The 20,947-nt window shown below is 40.7% G+C and overlaps 1 long non-coding RNA gene across 1 annotated transcript in view; it reads left to right on the top strand.

The window, feature by feature from the left end:
- LOC124857187 overlaps window positions 1-9,224 on the top strand; it is a 33,144-nt gene extending 23,920 nt beyond the window's left edge. The window contains exon 3 of the long non-coding RNA XR_007035528.1: window positions 8,547-9,224. This is a non-coding gene — a long non-coding RNA (uncharacterized LOC124857187). The remainder of the gene's footprint in view (window positions 1-8,546) is intronic.
- Window positions 9,225-20,947: the final 11,723 nt, after the last annotated feature.

The raw sequence follows: 20,947 nt of genomic DNA, 5'->3' as shown, positions 1-20,947 counted from the left end.
TGTTTGAACATGGTGTTCATTATGGACAATCCGTGACTAGCACAGAAGTCCAATAACGAAACACCACTCGGTATCAGATCGGGGAGGCCATTCCTCCTGATCACGCCTCTCCAGGTGTCACTGTCATTTCCCACGTGGGCGTTGAAGTCCCCCAGCAGAATAATGGAGTCCCCGGGAGGGGCACTATCCAGCACCCCCGACAGGGATGCCAAGAAGGCCGGGTACTCCGCACTACCACTCGGCCCATAGGCCTAAATGACAGTCAGAGACCTGTCCCCAACCCGAAGCCGCAGGGATGCGACCCTCTCATCCCCAACACGAGACGGCTGAGCTGGGGGGCAACAAGCAAACCCACCCCAGCCCGCCGCCTGTCCCCGTGGGCCACTCCAGAGTAGAAGAGAGTCCTGCCCCTCTTGAGGAGATGGGATCTAGAGCCCAAGCTGTGCGTGGAGGCGAGCCCGACTATTTCTAGTCAATATCTTTCGACCTCCCGCACAAGCTCAGGCTCCTTCCCCTCACAGCGAGGTGACATTCTACGTCCCTAGAGCCAGCCTAAGCATCCGGGGATCGGGCCGCAGAGGTCTCCACCTTCATCCGCCGCCCAATCCTCTTTGCACCGCCCAATCCTCTTTGAACCGGTACCCCTGCAGGTGGTGGGCCCACTGGGGGATGGCCTTGCATCTCTCGTTCGGGCTTACCCCGGCCGGGTCCCTCAAGGAGCAACCCAGCGACCAGGCCCTCTCCGACGAGTCCCGACTCCAGGCCTGGCTCCAGGGTGGGACCCCGGCTTCGCCGTACCGGGCGACTTCACATGCCTCAATTTAGTAGTCGTCATGAAGGGTTGTTAAAGTAAAGTAATTGCCCCTTAAACCTGATAATTGGTTGTGCCAACCTGTCATTAAGCATTTTTAATAATAATTTATTTCATTCCGCCAAACTCTAGGGTTTTTGATTATGAATAGCCTGTTTAAGGTCATACCTCAGATTTTAGTCCAGACTTTGACTTGACCACTACAAAACCTTGACTTTTTTGAGCAATTCAGAGGGGGACTTGCTGTTTTGCTTCAGATCATTAACCTTGCTACATAATCCAAGTGTGCTTAAGCTTAGCGCCACAAGCTAATTGCTGGACATTCTCCTTTATGATTTCTATTGGAGAGTTCCCTCCATTCTTCTAGGCCCTGGATCAGCAAAGCAGCCCCAGACCATCGCACTATTCCACCACCACATTTGACTCTTGGTATAATGTTCTTCTGAAATGCTGTTAGTTTTACATTAGATGTAATGTGATGCACACCTTCCAACAAGTTCCACATTTTCTAGTGAGCATGAGAAACCTTTTTCACCTTTTAGCCTACATGCTGTTGTCAGCATTCTGGCAGTAATCAGGCCAGCTGTATGAATTCAATTTTAACTTGGTTTAGCAAAAAAAAAAAAGTATTTAATCACAGATCATTTATAGTTTAACAAGAATAGTGGGGGAGTGGTGTTTGTCACATATATAGTCAATTAGATGCTTTTTTTCCCCCCATGAATGAATTAAATTATCATTTGAAACCTTTTATTTACTCATTTTTATTTACTCTGATAAACATCTGCTTGATGCTTTGAAACATTTAAGTGTGACAATAATCAAAAACTGAAGAATTCTGAAAGGTGTGGACAGTATAAATAAAAAATTTGGTACACAGTTCATTTGCAAACGGCAAACTTGGAAGCTTTTTAGGCATTGTGTTAGCACACAGACAATGATTTAGCTGTTGGAAGGAATCAGGTCTGTAACCTTGAAACTTGAACTAAGCACATGGATTAGGTCTCTGTGTGTGTGTGAAGCATCCTTGATTTCCACTATTAAATATTAAACAACATTAATATTTGATGGTACACCTTTCCTCTCTTTGAATTTTCTGGTCTTCTCCTGAACACATAAAATTCTTTTTTTCTTCATCTTTTCTTGAAGACTTCTTTTTCTGGTGTAATCTTATTGTCATGGCTTCTCTGTTTAAAACCCCTCCCTTTCCTGTTTCTTTCCATTCCCTGTTTATGATACATGTATTGGACCACATCCTTTGCTCTTACAGTGAAATTTGGGAATCAACTGCCGAGTAGATTACATATTAATTCAGAACATTCATTGGTTGCTCACCGAGGGAACTTATAATATTCGGTTCCTGCTGTATAGAACTGCTGTTTTGCTAAACTAGTTTAGTTTTTGTGTTCCAAAGTTTTTTTAACTCTTGTTTTCTATGGACACACTTGTGCAACCTGTTTTATATCAAATGCAGTACATTATACCATATATTAGTTTTGCTTGTGATAATTTTGTAGAAAACATTTTTTTAACTCCTTTTTTTTGCTTTATCACGTTTGAGTTATTTTACAAAGCTAACCAAATATTTTGTTAGTGACACTAATTAGAATGAAGCAGATATTATAAAACAAATGTCTTTACCCCAATAAATCAGTTCAGGGTTTCCTGAGTCAAAAAAAACAAACTTGTTCTTGTGGGAAAAAAACAATACCCCATATATACCCACTTTTATGTTTGAAAGAAGCAAAAAAGAGATTAGGTTATCTAGGACATTTATCAGTGAGTCATATACTCATCTGCAAGGTCATAAATTGAAAACTTTGTTGCAAGCATTTTGTTATGCAACAATTTTCATTTCAGTGAAAATTTCGAGAAACAATATTTTCAATCCTCTTAAATGTTGTTCTTGTAAACAATCTAGAATTGGACAGATTTTGATGAGAACCTGAAACTGGAACTGTCCTACTAAACTGATAATACCCATGACCTGCTGTTTGGATTCGCCTTTGAGAAGCACCAGCGAGACTCTCAAGGCTGACGGAAAATTAAGAGTCAGCCTAACCCAAATAATTATTGTTTTTCTGAATCTGGCTCCCCTGCACGGCCTTGATGGCTGGCTATCTTCAACTTCTCCTGGAAGTTATGTAAACATGACGTTCTGCTCCCTCTGCCACCTCCCTTCCCTGAGGACATCTGTGGACCTGCTCAGAACTTTGTGGCCAGTTGATGAACATTCCAACGAACCATCAAGGACAATGGTCTCTGTGACAGTGCTTCATGGACTTACTTGCACACACACACATGCTCAAGATAAATATATGCACCCCTCACACCACCTTCACCGTTCCCGGCATGACGTTGTTTTGTCAACTTGTTGCTTCTTTGTGCTGAGGTTTTTGCAATCTCAAACTGTATCCTGCTAAGGATAAAGTGTGAAATATGATTTTTTTCCCTCTACTTTCCTAATGTGGCCTCTTTTCTCATCTAGCAAGGGCAGCACCTGTGAGTGGGCAGCAAAGCCTCGGTGACCCGTCCCCCCCTTGTCTTGTGTCATGATGTATGTTTGGATGGGTTGTACTGGAATTCTAATTTCCCCTCGGGGATCAATAAAGTATCTTTGAATTGAATTGAATTGAATTGAATTGACCAATGCAACTGTCCAGAAATATGAATTCACATAAAAACATGAAAGTATCAAACATAGGTAGGCAAACCCTTGTGATTACTACTGCAGAATTTATGAGGACATGAATATGACAAAGATCAGAAAAAAGAGCAGATGCATGGATGATGTTACATCTACTGCTGTAACTATTTCTGATGTCACATTTGACAGTAGGAATGCTTGACAGGCACAACCACACAGAGACTGGGCAGACTGAAGTCACACCCTGTATTGCTTTCATTCTCACGCTAAATCCTTCTCTTTTATCAGTTCTGTCTGTACTATGTTTATAAGCTCTGATCAATACATGGAGCTGTTGGGTCATATGTGGGAGCTGACATGACCAAGCTGATATTATACAAAGGCAACAGCAATCCACCCCCCTCATCCTGCTTCTCCTTTCTACTTCCCAACCCAGTTGGAACTGATGTGTGAGGACTTCATTACAATGAAAGCAGAAGTGAGCAGACAAGGAGTAAATGGAGGACGTCAATGTATCTTAGTACCTTGCAGCAGTGCTAAGATTCCAAAATAATCAAAAGCATAAACTCACAATCTTCACTTCATGTTTTGATCTTTAAATTTCGGTTTTCTGTTTCTAACTGAAAAAAACACCTTGGGTTGAACTGTGTCTGCTTTGTTGCAGATGTGTTGTGTGTGAAGATCTTTCAGAGCAAGTAAAAAAGGATTTTTCTGGAAGTAAAAGTTGCATCACGATAGGCACATTGAATCTCCTTTTCTCAAAACCTACAATATGTTCTTGTTTACCTCTTTCTGTTGCACAGCTTATCCTGGTTCTTATAGAGTAGAACTAATCAGATATAAACATCCTGATATGAAACACAATCTCTTTTAGGGCAAGTCATCTGAGTCTAATCATGAAAAGAATCCAAAACTGGAATTATTTTTTTCCAATCAGTCTGGAAAAAGCTTTATATCAATATACTATCTTGCAAAAGTATTAATACCCCTCAAACGTTTTCACATTTTTTCACATAACAAACACACACTTCACTATCTTTTCCAGATATTTTAAGTACTAGACCAACAGAAAGTAGTGCATAACAGTGAAGTGAAAGGAAAATATTCCACAAATCCAAAATGTTCTTCAAATAGACATTTGAAAAGAGTAGTTGCATTTACATTCAGCTCCTTACTCTGATACCTCAAAATCCACTGCAACAGTCTTGCTATATATTTTTAACTAGATTTAGGTCTCGACTTTGAATCGGGCATTCTAAGGCATGAATATGCTTTGATCCAAACCTCTGCATTGCGGATGCTGGCTGAATGATTTAGGTTACACCTTTGCTGGAATGTAAACCTCAGTACCAAGTCTTCTGCAGCCTCTAACAGGTTTTATTCCACGATTAACTTGTAGTTAGTTCCATCCATCTTCTTATCAACTGTGACCATCTTATTTGTCTTTACTAAAGAAAATAATCCTCAAAGAATTATGCTGTCACCATCTTGTTTCAGCATGGGAATGGTGTATTCAAGGTGATGTACAGTGGGTAGATACAGCATTTTGCATGTAAGTCAAAAAGTTCAATTTAGGTTCCATCTGACTAGAACAACTTCAGCATGTTTGGCTTTCTTATTGACAGTCTTTCACAAAGGCCAGATTACTTATACTTATCCTGTCAACAGATTCTCACACCTGAGCACTGGGTCTCCACAGCTGTTCCAAAGTCACCACGGGGCTATTTGCTGCTACTTAGATTAATATCCTCCTTGGCCATCCTATCACTTTAAGTGGATGCTCAGGTCTTGGTAGGTTGATATTATTGAAAGAACTTTGCTACATTAGCTTTTAAAGCTTGAGATTTTGTGGAGATTTTGACTGGTTTCCTTGGTTTTAATGATGTTTGCATATTGATCCTTTTTAACAAACCTCCGAGGCATCACAGAAAAGCTGGCTTTATATTGAGAGAAGGAAAAATATTTATCTGGAGTTTATTTAAGGTGTCGAAGTAAATGGTGAAATGGGGATTTGTACTACAAAAATGTATAATTTTCCTTTTGACTTTACAATTATGAGTTGTGTTTTGCCTTTCCATCACGTTAAATGCCAAAACATTCATTGACATTTTGGGTGTAATGTGACAAAATGTGAAAACATTCAAGCACAATGAATACTTTTACAGGGCTTTGTAAAAACAACAGCATATATTTGTAGGCTGCCTTACTTTTAGCATTTGATGCTTGATGGTTACATTTATCAATGCTATCAGTGTAGCATCAGGCAACTGAACAAAAAATGTGGTTGTTTTATTTTAGGAGGCAACAAAGGTAGCCGCTCATCCTTGCAAAGGCAGTTAACCTAATTGTTGTATCCCTTTCAAAAGAGATTTTCAATTTTATAATAAACATTATTAATGCAAACAGTAACATATAAAATTTTAACAATCAGGGCTTGTATCTTGAAAAAAGAGCCCCTATCTTTGCTTGACTTGGAATATCCATCAGGTTTAGAGTTTTTTTTTTTTTAAAGTCAGATTTGTTTTATCCTCTCATGAAACTTGTACAAATATAACAAAAACTTTGTCCAAAGCATATTTCTTCATCTGTCCTTTTTCTTTATTCGTAGGCTCCTAAAGATACTGTTACCAATAGGGGGCAGTGTTGTTATGCAGAGCATAACTGTCATCATCTGCTTTGTATTGACAGCTAGCACAAAGCTGATGATTGACATAAAGTTTGCTGCAGCCCAAATTAATAAGGGAATCCATGCAGCTTAGTCCTGGACCGTCCAAAAAAAACCACAAGATTCAGTCCAACAGAAGGAAAGGAAAGAATGAAAGAAAGAAGGAAAAACTGAGGGACGAGGAGACTAAAAGCTAAAGAAAGGAAAAATGTTACGGGAAGTTGTGAAGTCAGTGGTGGGATAGTAGATGGGAGGAAAAAACAGGAGAGCTTAGTGGAGAAAAACAAGACATTACAGATCCAAGAGACGTGGACAGAAAGATGTGTTAACTTTTTTCCCTCTTAACTTCCTTTTCCATTTCTTTTATTCCATTTTCCTCCCCTCTTTCTCCTCCCACTGTATCCAGCTCTGTCTCAGAGTGCAGGAGGTAGACAGTAATGAGCGTTGTGACAGATTGCAGAAAGTTATCAGCTTCCTAATGCTGCTTACAAGGGACAGCTCACCATGTATCCAGCAAGGAGGTACCAAAGACAAAAACAGCTCTTCAAAACATTTGTCTCTTGTCAAATTTCCCTCTTTGATTTGCAATCTGTTCTTTAACTCATCCATCCTAAGTTTTCTCTTTTTTGTACCTTTTGTATTTTTACTTGTTTTTCATTCACTCTTGCCTGTTTTATTTCAATTCTATTTTAAATAATTCTTTTCATTCCTAGTTTCTGATTTATCTCCCATTTTCATCTTACACCTTTAATCCAGCTACTCCTTCCACTTCTCTCGTTTGCCTTCATCTATTCACATTATTTCTTTGTCCAAATTCCTGTTATTTTGGGATTCCTATTGTTCCCTTTTTCTCCTCTGTCAGCTGCTTCTTTATACATTAGTTACCATTTTCCTTTGTGGATAAAACCTTCGCTCAGAGTGCTATTCACTTCTCCATATCCTTTTTATTCACCTCCACTCTGTCAGCCAACGACCAGTAATAGTTGTTGTACCAGAGGAAAACCAGAATGATGTCAAAGCGGTCACCCAGAGTTAAATGAAGTATGAATGCCACGCCTATTCCATGTTACCCTCATTCCAATAATAAACTACAACTGGAGTACGACAGAGAGTTGAATTCCTGGGAGAAAAACATACTTGAACATAACTAATTGCACTTCAGGAGGAAGTGTCACAAAAGTAAAAAGAAAAATAAATGTTCTTTACCAATAAAAGAACTGCAGATTACAAAACTCTTGATGCAAACAGGGAGAATGAATGAGAATTCTGAAGAGAAAATGGTTAAAACCACAGACTAAACAATAAAGATTGACATTGCTCACTCAGCATCACACAAACTCACAACACTAACTCAAGCTGCTTCAGAGCTATTTAAATTAAGGTGGGGGCAATGCACCCCAGAAAAAACACTGGCAAGCCCAGTGCCACCCCACCAGATGTGGTAAGTTGTTGATTTAACGATGTCCATGCGTCAGCGCAAACACCGGCTTTGATTATGGGCAGAAACTTGTGCCATCAGAATCGTGATTTTTATTTAACCTTTTACATATTACTGATGGCTTATAATCATATTTTGTTTAAAACGTTCTTATTTTAATATCTTGTTCATTATTCAGCCATTTAAAATGTTGAAAATATTTTTTGAGTTCATAGATAAAAATCTAACACTGTAGATAAAATACATTAATGACAAATATTCTTTCATCGTCTACACCGCTTATTCCATAGTGGGTCATGGGAGACCTGGTGACTATCTCCAGCAGTCTACGAGTGAGAGGCAGGGTACACCCTGGACAGGTCGCCAATCCATCGCAGGGCAACACAGAGACATACAGGACAAACAACCATGCACACACACTCAAGGGCAATTTAGAGAGACCAATTTACCTAACCTACCTCATGTTTTTGGACTGTGGAAGGAAGCCAGAGGACCCGGTGAGAACCCATGCATGCACTGGGAGAACATGCAAAGTTCATGCAGAAAGACCCCAGGCTGGGAGTTGAACCCAATACCTCTTGCTGCAAGGCAACAGTGCTACCAACTGCACCACTGTGCAGCCCCATCATTTGTTTAATTTATTTGTTAAATTTTTAACAACTTATATTAATATTAACTTTAGGAACTTTAAATCTTTTTTTTGTAGAGCATATTAATAATAATAAATAAACCAAAAATTAACATTAGATATCATGTTACCGCCATGTCAGCTGACTGGCGAGGCGAGACGGCTGTTAGGGCAGCGGCAGTGCACATCTTCGAACACGTCGGAGCACTTGTGCGATTAAGCAAAATCTTGATAAACCAATTAAATATTTCAGATTTACACAGCTACATTCTCCTCTAAAAACATTGTTAAAGTTCATTTTTTTCACAGAATGGGTAACATATCCAGTTTTATTCACAGCTTTTCTCTCTCCTTCAGCCTTTGCTACTTCCGTTTGAACAATCTACTTCGACCCGCAATGAATCATGGTATAGAGTGGGCCACGGAGGATCCACCGGACCCATCCTTTGAATCTGGGTAAAAGATGGATGCATTTGTTTGGCCGCATTTGGAGAAGCCTTCGAACTTGGATAATCTTCATCGGCTCACCATGACGTAATCGGCTTACAGATAGCATACAGCAATAATGAATGACATCTGTGAATCAGTTAATCTGTGTTTGATTAATCTGTGGCCTCAATGACCCAGATGTGTGAAACCAAAAACAAAAGATTTTATTGAAATTCAATTTTAGAACGGAAACTGAAAGAAGTCAAACTGAGTTTTCAATGAAATACTTCTGTTCTTCTAATTTAGTTTCAAACCATTAAATTCAGTTTATTGAAATTAATTTTCAAACCAATGCATTTCATTTCAATTCACGCAAACACATATTCAGTCTGAGCAATTCAAATCCAGTTTTTGGTGGCACAAGTTTCTGCAAATATCATTCCAACTGTACCAACTGTACTTTTAAAAGTCTGCAATATATATTTTTGAATTGATTTTAACAGTGTGATTGAAATTTGTCATTCTTACCTAGTGTTTAGTAAATATTTTATACAAAGATTGTTATTTTTAGTGTATAAATTTGATTCTTTTTGTAGTGTTTTTGGATCTACAATGATTTACACATCCCTTCTGACTACTTTATTCATTTATTTACAATATTGTATGCTTTGTTTATTTTTGAATTAGATATATGAATAAATAAATATAGTAGTTTGTTATTTTAGTCTAAAGTTTTTTTATTTTTTTATCTTTTTTTGTCCCAAGCGTGGGAAAGTAAATACTGACCTATAAGTGAGAGGCACTGGCCATCATTTTAATAGCATTTGTGACCATTACTTATTTTCATTTTTTTTTACTTTGGATCCTTAAAAACCTTACTTAAATAAACACATTGGTATATACTTTTGCTACCAACACTTTTTAAATCAACATGTTCAATAACAATTAGAGGTTGAAAGTTGAAACTGATCCTTTTAGCGCTTCTTGTTTGCAGCTGAGGCTTTACCCCGACCTGTTAAAAAAGTTGATCTGTGATTTCAATGACAAACTGAAAACTATTTCTAACTATGTCTACCTTTGAACAAAACACAGTTCTGGACCAGTAAAGGGATGTTTGTGAGTCTTTAATGTTGATTTCAGTTTTGATTTCAGTTTTCATTTCATTGACCACTCACCAGCTAATATATAGAATCAAGCACAAGGTTCCTTTTCTTAACCAAAGCATAGAAAAATACAACTACTCCTCCTCTTGAGCTGACTATTTTCAGCTGTTATGTCATAGATTTTCTGCTGTGTTTGGGATCACTGCTGCTGTGTTTGGGATTATGACCAAGTTTGATCCAAACTTCAGCTGTCTGATAGACGGTCTCATATTTAATTGTGGAATACCTTTGTATACAGAAGAGTTCAATGTCAACTCAGTGGCTAAAAGGTGCTTTGGTTCCATTGCTGCAAAACAACCCCGAATCATGATTCCTCCACTACAGTGCTTGATATTTTGATACTTGCTCACTCATTTTTCTAAATGTTTTGTCATAAACTTTAACGTTTAACATGCTTGAGACTCTTGAGATAATTTTGCTAGATATCCAAACTAGGAAAGATTGAAAGCCATCTTAAATGTTTCCCACTAATGAAGAATATATGACTTTATAACAGGGCCCATTTTGATGAGCAGCAACGGCTGCTTTTAGGTGCTAATAAGTATCTTGCTTGGCAAACTGGCAGAACTACTGCTTTTATAGAAGTGATCTCACTGATATTGATCAGTTAATGAAGAACATTTGATTGACAGCACCTGGCTTCCATATTCCCTCTTAAATCCAATAAAACAGGAAGGTCATCCATTGTTTTTTGTATTGAAAGTCATGTAAACTTTATTTTTTCCGTGAATTTAAACTATTGAATGCTAAGGTTTAGGTCGTGGTTTATTCATCAGAATAGACTGTATAAAGCATTTTAGAAAATAATTTCACGGTTCTGTTGAAGTTAGCGGACACCTTTCGCATGATTACCATGCATAGTGAGGTATCCATTCATCTTGCCACAGTGTTTGTTTTCAATTAGAGAACCAATTTCCTCTGCAAGTGGTACCAGATGTGTCATATTGATATATGTAAAGATTTGCACACTTAACACAATGATGTGGCATGAATAAACTAATTTAATGTTGTTTTGATTCTATTTCCCAGAGGGACATCTGAAAAGAGAATGATATTATACAGTACTGAGACGGTGAAGGTAATTGTTGGATCAATATGGCACTAGACTTCACTTCTTTGACTGCTGTACTGGAAACATGTTTTGTTTTGAAGAAATAAACTGGAATCGAACTAAATTGGGAATAAAATCCGCCATTGAATAGAGAGGATTTCACTGGCCGATTTGCAGTATATTTGTCATGCTATATTATTGTTAAACACTTTACTGTTTGCCCATGTTTGTTGCAGTCAAGCAGGTGTTGGAAACAATTTTACATTACATTTCTAAAGCAAAACTGTGTGTATTTGGACTGCTCTGTGATGAACTGTCAACCTATTCTGTCACCCATTGACTGCAGAATAAAGCTAGAGATGGGTTACAAACCGTGTTTGGTGATTGTAGCTTAAATTAACACTAATTCTAATGTTTGGTATACAGGACCCTGCCTCTAATTCCTAATGAGAGCTGTTAGCATCTGGCCCATTAAAGAGTTTATGCTGGAATCAAATCAGTTTGTGGTGTTTTACCAATAGTAAAAGTTGGCGAAAACCTCCCACATTGAACAAATGTGAGAAAATTCAAAACTGAGGCGCTGTCCAGACTATCAGAATCTGTTTGGCTCAAATGCAATTATACCCCCCATAGATTTACATTTTAAGTTGTATTTCTTCCAATAAACCAATAACTGTTGCTTGTTGGAAATAACAGGCATCTTCCAAAGTATACATTTTTTTTTTTTTGGTAACTGCAGCCGATTTTCAGCATTCTCTGGTTGAGCGGCAGGGTATGCTTGAGACATGTTATGTTTCTAGAGAGCTTTCTGACACCAAACCAAAAGACCAGCACGGACACAATAGTTGAGGATTGTGTAAAATGTTTTATTCACAATAATAAGTCAAATAAATATTCTGCAAACTCGATGGGGGGTCTATAGGCTGGGTTCAGCTGTGTCTAAGGAGAGATCGTACCATCAGGGACAAGCAGAAAATAGATTCTCAAAAAGTGAGTTGTGGTAATTGGCTTACAGAACTTGACAAAGCAGAAGTATGATCCAAAGGCATGGTGAGCAGAGGTAGAACAGAGAGTAGAGTATTGGTATTTAAAGGAGGTCAAAAATCCAGACTGAAGTGGGGCAGCGGGCATGCAGAGGACTGCAGAGAGAAGAAGCATCTGTGGGTCTTTGCAGAGGACGTGAGTCTTGGAGACTACAAGGACAGGATATCCAGAACTGAAGTGAAAGCCAGCAAAGATTAGCAACCTGGGAGGCAGAGACAAGGAAGGATTTAGAATAGATTTAGCAAAACAAGAAGCAAACAATCTTAAATTAGTCAGGAAAGCACTTAGAAGTTTTAGCTGGACTCTATCAGGTCAATTGACACTCACCAACAAAGATCCTCTGTTAAATGAAGATGTAATGCTCACACCCATACTCGCATCCCGCACACACACACACACAAACACACACAACACGGAGACACACAGGATAAACAACCATGTGTGCACAGACTAACTTTCTTGCTGCAAGGCAACAGCAACCATGAGGCTCTCCTAAAAAATACAAAATATGTAATAAAATATTGTTATTTTTTTTTCACATTTAAACAAAAATGGGATGTTGAATATTATGTACACTTACAATGTTACAATACTCGTACTCATACCCGTCGTCTTGCGCTTATCCGGGACCGCGGGGGCAGCAGACTCAGCAGAGACACCCAGACATCTCCTCCAGCTCCTCCGGGGGGAGTCCAAGGCGTTCCCAGGCCAGCCGAGAGACATAGTCCCTCCAGCGTGTCCTGGGCCGTCCCCTTGGCCTCCTTCCAGTGGGACGTCCCTGGAACACCTCCCGAGGAAGGCGTCCAGGAGGCATCCGGTATAGATACCCGAGCCACCTCAACTGGCTCCTCTCGATGTGGAGGAGCAGCGGCTCTACTCCGAGCCCCTCCCGGATGGCTGAGCTCCTCACCCTACGGAGGAAGCTCATTTCAGCCGCTTGTATACTTGAACTCCTCTATTTGAGGCAGGAACTCCCCTCCAACCTGAAGAGGACAAGCCACCCTTTTCCGGTCGAGTACCATGTCCTCTGACTTGGAAGAGCTGATCTTCATCTCAGCCGCTTCACACTCAGCTGCAAACCGCCACAGCGCATGCTGTAGGTCTTGGCTAGAGGGGGCCAGCAGGACCACGTCATCTGCAAAAAGAAGAGACGAAATCCACTGGTCCCCAAATCAGACCCCCTCTGGCCCTTGGTTGCATCTAGAAATCCTGTCCATAAAAGTTATGAACAGGACCGGTGACAAAGGGCAGCCCTGCCAGAGTCCAACATGCATCGGGAACAGGTCCGACTTAGTGCCAGCAATGTGGACCAAACTCCTGCTCCGCTCGTACAGGGACCGGATGGTCCCTAATAAAGGGCCCCCGACTCCATATTCCTGGAGCACCCCCCACAAGGCATCACGAGGAACACAGTCGAATGCTTTCTCCAGGTCCACAAAGCACATGTGAACCGGTTGGGCAAACTCCCATGAACCCTCGAGTACCCTGTAGAGGGTATAGAGCTGGTCCGGTGTTCCACGGCCGGCACGAAAACCACACTGCACCTCCTGAAGCCGGGGTTCGACTATCGGCCGGACTCTCCTCTCCAATACCCTGGCGTAGGCCTTACCAGGGAGGCTGAGGAGTGTGATCCCCTGTAGTTGGAACACACCCTCCGGTCCCCCTTCACTCCAGTCTGCCAGTCCAGAGGCACTGTCCCCAACCGCCACGCAATGTTAAAGAGGCGTGTCAACCATGACAGCCTCACAACATCCAGAGATTTGAGGTACTCAGGGCGGAAGTCATACACCCCCGAAGCCTTTCCACCGTGGAGCTTTTTAACCACCTCGGTGACTTCAGCCTGGGTGATGAAAGAGTCCAACCCCGAGTCCCCAGCTTCTGTTTCCACCAGGGAATGCGTGATGGCAGGATTGAGGAGATAATGTCCTCAGTCGAGGTCAGCAGCCTCCCATCCCCACTATAAACAGTGTTTGCGAAGCACTGCTTCCCCCTCCTGAGGCGCCGGACGGTTTGCCAGAATCGCTTCAACTGGTAGTCCTTCTCCATGGCCTCACCAAACTCCTCCCAGGCCTCACGGTACCCGTCAGCCGCCTCAGGAGTCCCACAAGCCAAACACAGCTGATAGGACTCCTTCTTAAGCTTGACAGCATCCCTTACTGCCGGTGTCCACCACCGGATTCTGGGATTGCCGCCGCGACAGGCACTGCAGACCTTACGGCCGCAGCTACGGGCAGCGGCATCGACAATTAGATGCGGAGAACATGGTCCACTCGGACTCTGTGTCTCCAACATCCCCAGGAATCTGGTCAAAGCTCTCCCGGAGGTGATTGAATACATCCTTGGCAGAGGGCTCTGCCAGGCGTTCCCAGCAGACCCTCACTATGTGCTTGGGCCTGCCAAGTCTGTCCGGCTTTCTCCTCCTCCAGCGGATCCAACTCACCACCAGGTGGTGATCAGTGGACAGCTCAGCCCCTCTCTTCACCCGAGTGTCCAAAACATGCGGCCGAAGGTCTGATGATACGACAACAAAGTCGATCATTGACCCATTGGCCTAGGGTATCCTGGTGCCAAGTGCACTGATGGACACCCTTATGTTTGAACATGGTGTTCGTTATGGACAATTCGTGACTAGCACAGACGTCCAATAACAAAACACCACTCGGATTCAGATCGGGGAGGCCATTCCTCCCGATCACGCCTCTCCAGGTGTCACTGTCGTTTCCCACGTGGGCGTTGAAGTCCCCTAGCAGAATAATGGAGTCCCCGGGAGCGGCACTATCCAGCACCCCCGACAGGGACACCAAAGGACACAATGTTACAGTGTTAGAAACAATTCAATTAAATTTCCAGTTATAATGGATTTGACACAAATTACAGGTACTCTGAAAGGATTTGCATCTTTAACTCACAAGAATGTATTAAAATATGCAGGATCTTAAAACCAATACCAGTTTACCTTGGATTGGCTGAATAGACTAATTATCTCAGATTATAAAGGACATGAAAGTTGTTATGCACACAGGGACTGTGTTGGTCAAATGAAAAAAAGTAGACATAACCCAAAATAATGTTGTTAATAATAATCATCCAGTAGTATAAAGAATGGATGATGGGGCAGAACAGATGGCAGACAGTTAAAAAAGGTTTAAACACTGATATCAGTGATAAATTGAGTTATTAAATTTGTAAAAAAAATCGTAGTTTGGATTATTCCTACTGAGGTGTAGTTTGTGTTCAAATAAATGGAACACTTTTTCCATCTTGTGTTGTTCATTTATCCTGGTATGAAATGTGTAACCTGGTTTTAATCATTTGTTTGGATGAGTTGCTAATAGCATGTCTTATCTGTGATTTGACAAACAGATCAATCAATACTGATAAGATTATTTTTTACAGCAACATTCTTGAATGAGATAAAGGTCAAGGCAACAGGAGCAAAATGCAAAATGGCAAAATATCCAGAGATAAATCAGCACTGCCTCCACGTTTTGACTGACAGCTGATTCCTGGTAAAAGTAGACCAATGACAGCAGAGCAAAACTGTAATGGGTATTTAGCAGCACAAGGAAAGAACACATAGCCCGCCTCCTTAAAAAAAAATGGACAAAAAAGGATTCTGGCTATAATTGCTTTAAGGTTTCCAGTCCAGGATCCAGATTTGGACTCTCTCTGGAGCAGGGCTCATTAAAACATGCCAGCTGCTGTCATCGGAGAAAACACCTGATAGAAACCTCACACTGTGACCCACTTTCTCACCCATGATTTCTGTGGGTGTGTAGGGAAAGATTCCCATCTGCATATCTGTCATTGTAAAGACAAACACACAACAGCATTTATACAAAATTTGTCCTTGTATAGACAGTGTCAACTCTCTTAACCTCTTGTATGAACAAACAGTGAAAATGCATTTTCACCTTAATTCTCTCAGTATCCTTCTGTCTGTTGTTCTTACTGTCCCAGACACAGTCACATGCATACATTCTATTGACAGTTTTTGCTAAGACTCAGCACAGGACTGGTAGCTGTAATAAAACAGTGTGACTGGATGATTCATTGCCACACAAAAATGTGACTTGCTGACAGATCGATAGACAGATTTATGACAAGCCTGCAAGACATCCTGAGAGAAAAAGAGAAGTGACAGAGAGAAAGTCAGACTGCAGTGATGGAAGACAAAAAAGAAATGAGCCGAAGGAAAGGAAACTGTTGGGAGGGCAAGATAATGGTTCAGAAAAGAAATAAAGACTGGGGAAAAAAGACAGACTGAGAAACATGTCACTATAAAGCTATAGAGATAAACAAGAAAAGGATGTCTTTGAACAAAGTTTAAAGAAGCATCTTCTGATTACTTTTGGTTTATTACAGCTGTCTGTGCTAATTTCAGAATCTTTCAAATTGGCCATTAAAACCACTCATTTCTGAGCACACTGAAGAACTAATTATCTCAAATGGATGTTGACAACGTTAGATCATTCGTTAAGCTCTTCAAATCAATGGTCCATTTAAAATGACACCAGTTACTGTTGTTGTTATCCTGATTGCTCTTCTGCTTGCATCAGTTCCTCCAGATAATTGATTTTAAATAACTCAAACTAAATTAAATGCTTCTCTTATTCTCTTTTTTGCTTTCTAAAGCTATGAGTGTGAAAATAAACAGAATAGTCTTAATCTTGAATTGAGGTACACTTTTTTTAATTTTTTTTTAACCTTGTCCTGTCCGGCAGAGGAGCAGTCAGAATTGTTGAGTGCCAAGAAAGTGCCCAACAGATTTACTTTCACAAGCAGAGCATCACAGCTAACGCTTTAAAGCTCTGCGTGATATTTATAAAAGAAACTTTATTATAAACTTCTTTGGGAATATTTCAATTGTTACAGACACGGGGACTGAAATGAAAAGGAAAAAAGAAGCTGGAAGTAGGTTAATGCAATTTATTTTGGAAGTTCCAGGAAAGTCTGTACTGGTCTTTCATGTTGTAACCATGGCTGTGGGTCCCAACAGCCCCCCAAATCTAGGACTACCGCAACCCCCCCAGAGAAGAGCAGTGGAGAGTCCCAGGGGAACCACCCAGCAGCGACAGTGCAGAAGCCCCAGGGAGCCATAGCGACGAGCCCACAGGCCCCGCCGGCAGCCATCCACGCCCAAGCAGATCCAGCCATGGACCCAGAGACCCAAGACCCCGGGACACACCACCCCCCAAGCAGAGGCCCAACAGAGATTTGAGGTACACTTTTGATATCATGCTGTTAGAAGACATTTTTTACTAAGTTTTAAACACTAATAACTGCTAATTAGGTAGAATGCTGACAAAATCTCAGACTTTCTAACTTGTATTTTCAACAACTGAACCAATAAATGCAATTTATTTAAGTCGGCTACATCACAAAAAACTGCTCTTATAATATCAGAAATGTGGAAAATACTGTTGGGTAAGCGGCTGTGCAGTGCCACAGTTGTGAGCACTGTTGCCTTGTAGGAAGAAGGTCCTGAATTTGAAACCTGGCCTTGGCTATTTCTGCATGGAGTTTGTATGTTCTCCTTGTACATGTATGTATCAGACACAGGGGACAGAAACAGGAAAGGTTAACAGTACTAACGTTTGATTTAGTGCATCAAACTGTTTCTTTTACGTGTTTACTGAATCAGGGAAAAGTTCCCTTTCACGTTTTAACTAACGTTTGATTTCAACTTCAACTTCATAGACTCCAATGCATTCCTAACGTGCGGTTGGCTCTATTCAATAGAATTCTATGTAGAGGAGACCTTACCATGAGAGTGAATGGAGTTATCAGAACGCTGGTTTGTAGTGTATTAATAAAGTTTGACTGACTGACTTATCTGACTGTTTTGTTGACATTCTCTTTAGCACAGCCCCATCTAGTGGATGCATAACGCAACCCCAGTCAAACGTTTGACTGCAGTAACTTCTATTCTAGTCATCAGTCATTTTCTACCACTTATTCCATAGTGGGTCACAGGGGAGCTGGTGCCTATCTCCAGCAGTCTATGGGTGAGAGGCAGGGTACACCCTGGACAAGTTGCCAGTCCATCACAGGGCAACACACAAACAACCAAGCACACACTCATTCATACACCTAAGGGCAATTTAGAGTGACCAATTAACCTAACAGGCATGTCTTTGGAAGGAAGCTGGAGTACCCAGTGAGAACCCACGCATGCACGGGGAGAACATGCAAACTCCATGCAGAAAGAGCCCTGGTTGGGAATTGAACCCAGGACCTTCTTGCTGCAAGGCAACAGTGCTGCCAACTGCGCCACCGTCTCTCCAGGTATTCCAGCTTTAAGTGAGTTGGTCACTTTAAATTGCACTTAGGATTGGGTGCGTTAACATGGTTGTTTGTCCTGTGAGTCTCTGAGTTGCCCTGTGATTAATTGGTGACCTGTCCAGAATGTGTCTTGCTTCTCACCCAGTGATTACTGGAGATATGCACCAGTCCCATATAGTAGATGGTGTGATTGGTTGATAAAATCTAATTTTCTGAGGCAAATGGTCTCCAGTGACGTTTTCAGCTTTTGTTTCACTTTTTACAAAGTTTACAAAAAACAATTTGTACTCTGAAAATTAAGTAATGTCTTTTTGCACAGGTTTAGGTGAGATAATAATTGATTTAAGTCTTGTGAACATGTACAAGTCTTATTCTTTTGCACAGTAGGTCATGTGTTGATGTATATTGTGTTGTAATCCATTGTATTTACTTCAAAATCATGTTGCAAAATTACATTTTGAGCTTCGCTGTTATTCTGATGTTACATTTTCTAGCTCGTACTTCAGTTGGCACGTAATGTGACATTTGGGCAGTTGCATTTGGCTCTGCTCTCACTGTAGAGAGTGAAGAAATTTTGGTTTTTATTAAAAAAACTTTCCTTTTGTTGATTAGTGAGAAGACTCCATCCCATGATCATCACATTCATTTCATTCTGCACACTTTATTTCACCAATGAACTGCTGTTTAAAACAGTTATATTTCTAGGATTTATTACTTTTTTTTAATTTTATTTTTTATATCGTTTTTATGTTTTTGCCTCACTTTCAAGTGACATTGTTCTAAATAGGATGAATCATTTACTGGGTAATCAGCACAAAAACAAAACACAAACACACCCTTAACACAAGAGGGTCAAGTGGGCATGGTGAATGACAGAATAAATGAGATCAGAACCATAAAAATATATTATTACTTTGGACTGGTGACTGAGTGGGTATAAGTCAGTGTGAACCGAAATTACATGCACAGGGTTCAAGCAAAACAGGGCTGTGTGTGTGTGTATGTGTGTGTTGTCTGCCTCTACATATAATGGATAACTGTTGAGGGAAGGGTGCTAAAAATGTTCGAGTGTTTGTGTGTGTGTGTGTAATTACAAATGTGAATTTTTTGAAATATTGCTCTCATGTGTTTGAATGCCTAATAACTAATGCTTGCAGGCTAGATGGGTGCAGAGCAAAACAGTGGTTATAGAGTCATTCTTCACCCCAAGGTTGGCACTGCGGACACACACAAGCACGCACATATATCAAAGATGGACAGATTACTCTGCTGTTGTTGTCCTGTCCTAAGTCAAAGTCTTCATCAGTTCCTTCATCTGGAAAACCATCATGAACACAGGGTTGCATTCCTGGACTTAAAATAAAGAATATTAAGAACTGAATTGACCAATAGTACAATACAAGCAGCCTAGTGGCGAGTGTGTCTCTATGATTATCTCTTCCTATTTTTTGTGGCTAAAGCTGTAATCCTCCAGCCAACTCTACAAAAGTTACAACTTTGATAAAAATCATTCCTTTTAATGAACCTCATCCAGGAATAAAGCTATAATCAACTGTGAGTTTGCCTTGCAATGTTTGGAAGCTATAGCTTCAATATCCTATAAAGAGGGAATGGCCAAACGTTTAGCCACTTGAACCAAAATTAAGTTCAAAGACATAAAAATCTGTATGTTTTGGAGAAATTATACTGTTAAGAAATATGTGATACACAACACACGTCACATAAGATAAGCTCTATACAGTACCGTATTTTCCGCACTATAAGGCACACTTAAAAACCTTTAATTTTTTCAAAAAATGACAGTGCGCCTTGTAATCCGGTGCGCCTTATATATGGATCAATTGGTTAATTGGTTTATCCATACTGGTTGTACACGACGCTCTGTCAAAATGTTTCAGTACGACTGGTAAACTACAAAGCCGCACCGCTTGCAGCATTACGGCTACCGTAGTCAGGGGTGTCGCCGAAGTAATAGCGGTAAACACCTGTACTGTGCTTACTCCTAGTCCAACACCACTTGTGTGTGTATAACGTTTGAATGTACTGTTGCAGGAATTGCCTGAACTATATGTGATTAGAAGCTCAGTGTGTGGGGTGTATGTTTCGTGTGTGTGTATGGAAGATGTTGACATTACTCCTCCGGACAGAGGTGGCGCTGTGTGCTGCCGTAGCTGAGAATCAAGAGTGAAGGAGTGACGTCGGTATTATTGTGTGTGTGGGGTGGGTGGAGACGGCGACCGGAGCAGCGGTGTATGAGTCTGTAAGCCCTGTGTTTTTACGTGCTGCAAAGTCATTAAAAAGAACCCCGAATCTCGTCAACAACTCAGTGTTTTGATGCTGTTTCTTCATGCTCAACTCAGCAACATATGAGTGAGGGAGTTAACCCCGAGGAAACTAGTAACTTCGGCCCTGGAGAAAGCGTCTCCCCTGTGTCATCAGACTACGGTCAGGGGACAGAAACAGGAAAGGTTAACAGTTCTAACGTTTGATTTAGTGCATCAAACTGTTTCTTTTACGTGTTTACTGAATCAGGGAAAAGTTCCCTTTCACGTTTTAACTAACGTTTGATTTCAACTTCAACTTCATAGACTCCAATGCATTCCTAACGTGCGGTTGGCTCTATTCAATAGAATTCTATGTAGAGGAGACCTTACCATGAGAGTGAATGGAGTTATCAGAACGATGGTTTGTAGTGTATTAATAAAGTTTGACTGACTGACTTATCTGACTGTTTTGTTGACATTCTCTTTAGCACAGCCCCATCTAGTGGTTGCATAACACAACCC

The sequence above is a fragment of the Girardinichthys multiradiatus genome, chromosome 20 (genome assembly GCF_021462225.1).
Source record: "Girardinichthys multiradiatus isolate DD_20200921_A chromosome 20, DD_fGirMul_XY1, whole genome shotgun sequence".
NCBI lineage: Eukaryota > Metazoa > Chordata > Actinopteri > Cyprinodontiformes > Goodeidae > Girardinichthys > Girardinichthys multiradiatus.
The sequence above is the reverse complement of the archived record's forward strand: the minus strand, read 5'-3'. Positions and strand labels throughout refer to the sequence as shown.